This window comes from Stegostoma tigrinum, chromosome 2 (genome assembly GCF_030684315.1).
Source record: "Stegostoma tigrinum isolate sSteTig4 chromosome 2, sSteTig4.hap1, whole genome shotgun sequence".
Lineage (NCBI taxonomy): Eukaryota > Metazoa > Chordata > Chondrichthyes > Orectolobiformes > Stegostomatidae > Stegostoma > Stegostoma tigrinum.
In genome coordinates this window covers 105,002,301-105,012,086 of record NC_081355.1, presented here as the reverse complement: position 1 = coordinate 105,012,086, position 9,786 = coordinate 105,002,301, and the positions used below count along the sequence as shown (strand labels likewise).

General features: G+C 38.2%; 1 protein-coding gene across 1 annotated transcript in view; it reads left to right on the top strand.

The window, feature by feature from the left end:
* Window positions 1–210: 210 nt before the first annotated feature.
* The window catches only part of LOC125460384 (DNA-binding protein SATB1-like), a 141,009-nt gene continuing 131,433 nt past the window's right edge, over window positions 211–9,786 (top strand). The window contains exon 1 of the mRNA XM_048547834.2: window positions 211–508. The gene's annotated coding sequence lies outside the window, so the exon portion shown is untranslated. The remainder of the gene's footprint in view (window positions 509–9,786) is intronic.

The following is a 9,786-nucleotide window of genomic DNA, read 5'->3' as shown; positions in this document are numbered from 1 at the left end:
CTGGGGGCCGGCGGTTTGTGGGCTTTAACAGTGCGGGTTTTGCCAGCGACTGTCCCGGAGACTGATAGCTGCTCTCTCTGTCTCTCTCCCTGCCGCCCCGCTGAAGGTGCGCCTGGTCTCCGGGATGGCTGTACTGAAAGCTCCGCATCGCCACCCCCTTTCCTGTTGCGGTTCACCTCCATTCAACAAATAACGACAACTGGAAGTGTTTGCATGTTTCACTAGGCTGATTTCCTGTGAATAAACTGCACCAGACACGTCCCATACTTTGCCCCCGCACTGATCTGATCGTTCCTTTTCTTAAAACAAAATCTGCTCTCAACTGTACCACACAAGACGCGGATCCGGGAGAAGTTTGTGTTTGCCAAATCAATAAGTCTCAGGGCTTGGAAGATTATTGCTGATCGACGCGACTGCGGAGTGTTCGCTCCGGTGTGTCTCTCTGCACATTTAAGGGGGGAGGGGGGCAAGAGAAAACTGCAACTTTAAATGCGGCGACAATTCTAAGGTACTGTTTACTCGGGCGAGCGTGTTCCGTAGCTTTTGTTCGAAATTCCCTTGTGATTTGTGGCTGCCTCTGTGTGTGCACTTTGTGGTGAGGGCGATTTTGCGGCAACAATTTGCCACCTTATTCTGAGAAATTGTTTTCAACATGTCAGACTGCAGGGAAAGAACGCGTGCGGTATATGCGCGCTTCTCGTGAGTGTAGCGGTTCGGAGCTTGTGTGCTGTGTCACTAAGAGTTGTCGTGTCCTGGAACCAGTTTAACTTTTTAGTAGTCTAACCTGAAGGAAACACTTGACGTGAGTAAGATCTTTGTGGACGTAATCACATATTTAAATGCCCCCCCCCCTCAGCTTTTGACATCCCCGATGGATACTCTTGCATTGCCCCTATAATGTTCGGGTTTATAACATTAATCAGTCTGTCTGAAATAACACGCTCGATTATCGGAGAGTATCTATCATAGTTTAACTGCAAGACTGTGAGTGTGTCAGGATGTGAACCAGAGCAGAATGAAACCGTAATCCTTACTGGGGATTGTACCTCAAATTAAGCTCGTCCTGTGTTTATTAAGTGTGTCCTATGATCTCATGGACTTTGTCTCACTACGGGCAAATAGACGATACCAGAAGCTATTTTGTGCTTGAGCCTTCAGGAGTTGTGTAGCGTATTACTGTAAACCATTTCTCACGCACCTAGTTCTTGCATTATTACAGACGTTGGCTTTTTAAAAAAAATGTCTCCACTAACTATGTAAATGTTCACTCCAGCATTTGACCTGAGCTGACCCATCTCGCTATCATATATGTTCACATCTCATCTAAGTAGTATAATACGCTAAATGTAAAAACAGCCACACTGGCGATGAAGTGTAATAAAACAAATCTCTGACATGAGATTTGCACAAACCAAAAAGCAGGCCTCGCTAAATTCAACTAATACGTCCATCTCACTAACGACTGTCTTCCAGGTTCTAGGAACTCCAGTCGACTTTCCCAATCTTACTTTCTTTTCACATCTGGCAGTTCTGCAGCCAGCCTGCCTTAGACAGGCTCTTCCTCAGCTCTAACTGGTCTCGTACCAGTCCACGTGCTGCTGCAGTCGCTTGCTTGATGCTTGCCATCTTTTCCACAGACATTACAGCTTCTTTTTTGTATTCATTTTTGCAAAACCAAAGTTCTTAGACTGGAATTCCTATTCTCATTGTCTCCAAACATAGGAAGATGCCCAGAAAGATGATCACACCTTGATGCTCCGTAAGCCAATTACCCTACACTTCCCTTCCTGGCATGAGGGCATCAGTGGGGAGAGATTTTTCACAGTGAGTGATTCACTCCTATAAGGCCTTGTCCATGGTGAGAAAATGCCTATGACAAGACATTGCTCAGAGCTAAATATTACCCATGATGAAGTATCATCCATTGTCAGACATTACCCCAGTGAGGCATTGTCCACACTAAGGCTTTCCCATCATAAGTCTTTCTCCATAATAAGACATTTGCCCATGATGAGGCTTTCCCTATAGGGAACCATAGTCCACAGTGAGCCATTGCCCATAATGGGACATTTTTCATAGTATGATATTGTCCATGGCAAGACACTGACTATAGTGAGACACTGCCCACTGCAAGACACTGTCCAAGATGAGGTGTTGCCTATTGTGAGATGCGGTCCATAATAAGACATTGCCAAGGATGGCCCTACAGTGAGACAAAGGCTTAATTTTCTATTCTGCATGAATTTTCATGCTATTTAAGTCGATGAAGGACAATATTGTGCAAGGTGTTAAAAACAGTATCCCAGAAGTTTCCCATCTGATTTACAAAAAAGAAATGCAAATGCTGGCAATAAAAATAAACAAGTTGCTAGAAAAAAAACATTCTGGGTCTGAAGAAAAGTCACTGAACCCAGAATGCGAACTCTGGTCTTCTCTCCATAGTTGCTGCCAGACCTGCTGAGGTTTTCCAGCAATTTCTGCTTTTGTTTCCCACCTTGTCAATTGGATTAAAGTTAATCCCGTTGTGTTGCAAGGCATAAGGGGGAGCCTCAGTTAATGCTTCCACTCCTTAGTAACAAGACTTCTTTATTTTCTTAGTTCTTTATTACCTAACCTAACTCAGACATCAATGTAACACCAGTTTCAATTCAAAATGTCTACATTTGTGTATAGATGTTACCCCATTGGCGGAACTGACCCAATTTTCTTAAATACATAATCATGGCTGGGGATAATCTATTAAACCACGTTTAAAGTATGTTTCCTTGAAATAACTGCATCAAGTTTAAGAGATATTTTTATGTAACTGCTTGGTGAGAATATTATTCCAATAGGTAACTGTACTGGAAAGAAGTTGACTTGAGTGCAAGAATGTGCTTCTAGGTTGTGCACGCAGTTTTTTCTGATATAATAATAACAAGAAGAATTCCATCAAAGTCACAAACATGATACTCAGAGGATGCTTCATACATTAGCATTTTTGGCAGTACAGTTTGGATGCATGTATAGAAATGCTCAAATTTGAAGGTGGTCTCAGAGACATTTCTAGCCCATATTGTCCCTATATGTGCAACAGGATCACATATATCAACTTGAAGATTTACTTGAATAACAACTTGGTAATTTGGGGCCTCTTCAGCTACTTTCAATTTAGTATACAGATTAAATTGTGTATAAACTAATGACCATATTATTGGCGAAAGTGAGCACTCTTTTTCCATGCAGTACTGGCAGGGTTAGTAAACCAACCCAGTGCCTAGATATTTTAGAGACTCAAGAATAAAGTTAGGAGCCGAAGGAAGGTGGCAGATTTCTGACAGAGAACAATGATAGAAATGAAAAATAATCAAAATTAAAAAAGTGAAAAGTGAATAAAAAACACAAACCTTTTGCACAACTGAATCAGTGAGTGGACAGACTGGAGATAGCTACATTATACAATAAGTAGCTGCTAATCAAGCTTTGCTTTAAGAGCATTCCTAAGACCATAAAAAGGGACTGCAGTATTTAAATTATGTCTTTACAGTCAATGTAACAAAGCAACCCATTTAGATAGAATGGAGTTTGGTATGACTGTTCAACATTTGTACTACTACAGCAAACAGGAAAAGATGAAACACTGAACAGGTCTGTCAGCATCTGCAAAACAGTAATGGCAGGTTAGCATTTCAGGTATTGACTCTGTCTGAGCTAGAAAGTGAAAGGGAAGTGTAAGCTTTGAAATGATTGAACAAAACAAAGAGACAGAGGCAGAGTACAATCAGGTGTCACTTGTGCTCACAATAATTGCAAAAACACAGTCTATGAGCTTCACGGTTTCTGTAGTCGTGTATAGGTAGATGGGAAAGGATAAAACAAAATTGAATAATAAGAAAAGAATGTAATGGAATGTGAAATAATGAAAAAAATGCACTTAAAGCACTTCATTCAAAATGTTAAATCTGGATGTGAGAAACAGGCAGGGAAACAGAAATCAAAAATAAAGATATCAATGTCAGTTTGGCATTAAGACTTTGAGTGATAATCCGTAAGATCACACTACAGATATAATGGAAATTTTCAGCAAAAGAGGCAACTGATCTCCATTTGGAATCTTCTGGAGAAGAGATTGCACTATGAGCAACACATGCAGCGTGCTAAATTGGGCAAAGACAATTTAAATTATCAATTCAGAGTGAAGAGTGATTGGGGTATAAAATGGTGAATCCATCTGCTATGGTTCCATGGGAAACTGGAAAGGAGGACGGCCATAAATTGAAACGGCAGAGAAACAGAAAAGAATATCAGGGAGCAAATAGTTCCTCTGGGAAGTGGAGAGGGGAGAGAAACATGTTTGCTGATTATATTTTGTAGAAGTGAAAAATAATGAAAGATGGTCTAGGAACTGTCTAAGTCCCACAATCTGGAAATGTGGTGAAAGTGGTCAAAGAGCTTATTAGTTACAAATAGGTTAAACTCTTGGCTGAAGCAAAAGAAAAGCACTTCAGAATATCTGTTGCAGAAAGTGAGTCATCAGGGTATACACAACAGTAAATGAGAGGAGTAGGGATTTTCAGACAAGATTCATGAAGAAACATGATCATATGTCCAGATATATGCATTATGAACATTCAAATCCACAATTTTTCCAGATCAAAGGTTAGAATGCTAAATCAAATCTAATTCATGCAATGCAACATTAGACTAGATGCTATTTTTCAGAATAGATTCACTGTTTGAATTCAATTAATGAGAAGTGCCCTTTAATTGCATGCAGGAATATATTCAACTGCACCTCAGAACTCGAAATACATTTGTTTGTAAGTAAAACCTGCACAGCAGAATGAACTGCTTGTGTAGATAAATTGACATTTTTTGGATATTGATCAATAACATGCTGCCGTTACACCTGGAGCATTGAGAAACTATGTTAGTATCAGGTTTTCTAATTATAATTTTCTATATAGCACATATAAAGTAACACACAAATAACATACTGGAGTTCCAACTGTTTCACTCTTTATCGTGTTGTGCAGATTTTTGGCATTATTTCTAACATTGTATCAATAAAGGGATGATAGATAACTGTTGAATTCAAGTTAATTTCTTAATATGTCAATGATTTTAGCATCAATGACAAGGATCACAATTTCTTTATAAATCTGATTTTAAAATATTTCTAATTTTTTTGATGTTACACTTGCAAACCATTGTCAATATATAAGTTGCTATCATTTGATATCAATGCTCTATGTGGTGAATCTAGCATTTGATCTAAAATGGCTACATGCACACTAACTGTGGGGAAGCATTACAGTAAATTAAAACTTTGGATCTGGAACAGCTCCTATTCAGATTCTTTCGATACATATTCCAAATGTTATAAATTGGGCATTTATTGGGAAAGATTCTCGACTGGACAATTGGGGATTTAGATGCATAAAACATTTAGAAATTCAATATACATTCCCCCCACCAGGTTTCAACTTCTAAAGATTTAGATTTACTCTTGTCTTCTTTACTCCTGTATTTGATGATTTGAATGTTGTTAACAAAGTGGATGCAAAAAGAAAGAACAGTACAGCATCGATAAGTCCAGGCCTTTCAGCCAACCAAGATTGTGCCAACACATGATGCTTTTCTATACTTTCCAAAATTGAAACAAACCAATAAATATATCAGAAAATCAATAATTAAGGTGAAAGTGCACTGAATTATGCAGTTATTTGGCATGTTGCCTGTTCATTCTTTGAGGTTTATGTTCACAACTTGGCCATGATAATGGGATGAAGATTTCCTCCTTCCATAGAATTTCAAAAGTTATATGTAAAGGAGCTTGGACAATATTAAACTCGCAAAAGCAGTAATTAATCAATAATGGGATCACAATCTGACAATACGCTAGCAGGCTCACTTGGTAAGGTCATCAAAGAAGAAATGTGGAAAATGGAAATATTTCAAAGCTGTAATTTAGTAGAAAGTGGATTCTCTGGCTGGAAATAGGGATAATCAGGATAAGTGTAGAGGAGACTTTAGTTTTGCTTCTCTTGTACAACTGACCTTGGAGTGTTTGATGCTAACACCAGGTTTTCTATTCTCCAATACTGATAGTCCTTAAGCAAATAAGCACACCCCCACCTGCCCGCGAAAAGAAACATGAAATCCATCCATTTTTCATTCTGGTTGAATGTGCAAAATGTAAGTGTGACAGAAAATGTATTCCTTTTTAACAGAGGCTATGAATGTTGTGTTCAGATTTGCAATGGTCCAAGTTGGACAAATTCATTCTTCTAAATAAATCAAATGGTTTTAGTTTAAGTCAAAATCAGTTTAATTAAAAAGAAGCTTTTAATGACTGTTAATATGAACAAGTGGAGATTAACGCAGTCAATTTATTTGTGTGGGTTAGGAAGATTAGCCATGGGAATGCAGGGTTACAGTGATAGGGTAGGGGATGCATCTGGGTATAGACTCAATAGGCTGAATGGCTTGCTTCCACACTGTAGGGATTCTATGATTCTCTGATTTAGTCTGCTGCAATCCAGTGAAAATTTTTAAGTGGAATGGCACAATTAAGTGGAAAGAAATCAATGGAATTAAAATTTTGTATAGTTAAATGGCTCCTGAATGGAGATATGTAAGCAAAGCAGTGAAATTCTTAGAGAAATAAATGGATACTGCAATTTTCTGGAAGGTGGGAAGAGAGATTGCTGGAATGGGTTGAATGGTCTTCCTCATCCGTAATTATATATAATGAACAAAAATCTAGATTGGCAGATGGGATTTTTACTTGATTTGGGGGGAGAGGTGGTCTAAGCAGGAATAAAAATCTTTCCTGAAACACTTTAGTTTTTAAGTGCATTTTTTCTCTGTACAATGCTTTATTACAGACGAGTGACTATATACTTACCGATGCTCGGCTTATTACTAACCAGACAAAGGAACTGTCATACTGATATCTACACAGCTTGTTCACTTCACTATTAGCTCTACTGAAATGGTGGGCAATATGATATATGTTATTTGCAATATTTGACTTGTTAAATATTCTTTGCTTAAGCAACTCAATACTGAAAAAGGATATATATATTACGCAATCTGATGTGATTGAAAAATTAAACATATTTCAGGAAGAACTACTAAAAATGTCAGCACTGTTAAAATCTCGGCATTAATATTCAACAGGAACTTTTGTCAAATAAGTGAATTGAATATGCCTCCAAGTATAGGTTGTGTTACTATTAAGATTTTTGAAGTTTGTTTGTTCTGATTCCCAGTTGAGCAACAGAAGCCAAGAATATTCGAGATTTAATCCAGCTCTCTGCTGAAGTAGCTCATTTTAGCAGGAATGATAGTTATGCTGCTACAACTGACTACGTTAACACCTCAACGTATGAAGGTGAAAATCAGTTAGCATACTCAATGCTGAACACTCCTTATAGAGTTCTGTGAGAAGTACTTCCATGTGTTCCTGGAATAAAGTTGCCTGTAATGACACTACTGTTGAATAGCCGACTGACACATACACTTCACAAATGCTTGACAGGTGTAACTCACAAACAAAACTATCCTTGCAAGAAGCACATGCATTTAGGAAGAAGCAAAGCAAAATCAGACAATAACAAAGTCATCTAAGTATTCTATTCGAATTTCTTAAGAGAGATGCCCTGAAATTATTTATCTATGTAAATTATTGCCACCCATTCTGGAATTTGTTCATCAGGGCCACCTGAGTGAAATCTTTGAACATCCTGGGGTCGTTTCGGTAAAATTTCATTGTATTCATATTTATATGCACAGTATATTTTAATTTTACTTAAATAAGAGCTGTGGGGTGGATTGCTTCTTTAAAAAACTATTGTTAGCAATTGTTCAGGGTATTTGTATACAAGTATGATGCTGCCTTTGCTCAGACTTCATACTTGTGTATTTTGTAGGACAGGAACTGAATGTTTTCCCTTTTTGCTTCAGCACTACAGGTGCCAATTGAAGGCAGTCTCTCCATGACCTTATGAACTGTATTAGGAGGTTATACATTTTAGCATCCTTGTGATGCCAAGTTCACCTACTGTCTCTAGAGCCAAAGCCACTTAATTGTACCTCAAATAAACTGCTGTCTCCACCTCATATCTCCCATTGCTGGAACCCCAGACCATATCTTCTTCACCTCCCAGATTCAACTTCTCCAAGATGCATTTTATGGCCTCAGTTTTTCTGAAGCTTCAACGTACACAAAATGATAAAGCCCACAATCACCCTATATTAACTTAGGCAACCTCATTGCTTTGTCCTCTCCATTACCATATCTCAGCTTGTCAATTTCAAAACTCTTGGCCTCAGTTTCTCACTACGGTATCACCATATCTTTCCTTAGTGATTGTCTCCTGCTTTGCACCCTCTATTCCTCTACCACCAGATTGGTCCTCATCCCCACACACTATCACTGGCTATGACTAATTCAGCCTCTAAGGTCCCATCTTCTGGAATTTTCTGCACCATATTGTGAACTTAACTAACTAATACAGGCAAGGGATCAGAGTACAAGGAAATAATTTCATCCCTTCCTCTTAAAAAACCTTTTGTTGTAAACATTAGGTGGTCATTCCATTGAACATTGCCTGTAAATCAAGTTAATACATGTCTCAACATTGTTATCAATTTATGTTTTGAAATATTTGTTTTAGAAAGTCAGGTATAAATTCTACCTCTGCATGACTCTCTAGTTTTTATTCAGCACAATAGAATTCCTCTAATTAGATTAAATGGAGTTGTGCATTAATGTTGCAAAATTATTTCCTTTTTAAAGGGAGCAGTGAGGGATGAAAGCATCCTTCCATCTCAAGAGAGGATGGACTACACCAGAGTGTTTGTCATTTTTGGTTTGAACATTGTCTGTTGCAGCTGGAGAAACTAATTCAAAAGTCTCACAGATAACAACCACTGGCCTGAGATTGAGTGATTTTTGTTTTCTTTGTGGAGTGCTCTCTTTTCTGTTATCAGCTTTCTTTCTTCCTTTGTCCTTTGCTTCATCCATGTCCTTGCTAACTGCTTGTCTCCAGACATTGTGTGATCACCAGAATGGACTTATCGCGTATCAACTCCAAGTCCAATCAACTTGACGTCTCACTTACAGACATCTTTTAACCTTTGTACAGACATGAGTGATGTGTTGGTTTCATGTTGATTGTAAGTTGACCACACAGCATGTCTTTGAAGATATAGCCATCATCCATTCAGCTCACATGACCCAACTAATAAAGTCATCACTGACTGAAAAGGGGTGAATATCCCAGGATCCTTGCATGCTGGATTACTTCTATATTCAGAATACAATATACAATATTTGTTTAAGGCAGCAAAGGGGGAAGCTGCTCAGCCACTGTTCTTGGCTTTTTAAGCTTTAAACGGTTAGTTTTTAAGTTAATTTAAATTTAGTTTGAATCCACATCAGTTAATATATATGCTTCATGAGTAAGCTTTGGAGTTAAACACGATGTAAATGTAAGTGTACAGTTGAGTATTTGTACGGAGTGAAATAGTTACACTCCAAATGTAATGTAACATTTCAGGATGTTAGGGGTTAATATTTGCAATTGGCTGATGCCCATAGTGCAGGCTGGATGCTCTGTTAGATCGGGCCTGAGGCATGTCATGTTTATGTGTAATTATTTCCTGTCTCCACTAAATGGTGTTTTGTCTCTTTGTAAATACCTAGTTTTCTGTCTCTCAGGTGTAATGACTCCCCCTCTATCTCTTGACTCCATAGGTTAGGATGGTCAAAGACTGCCAATTTTCCGTGTTTTACAT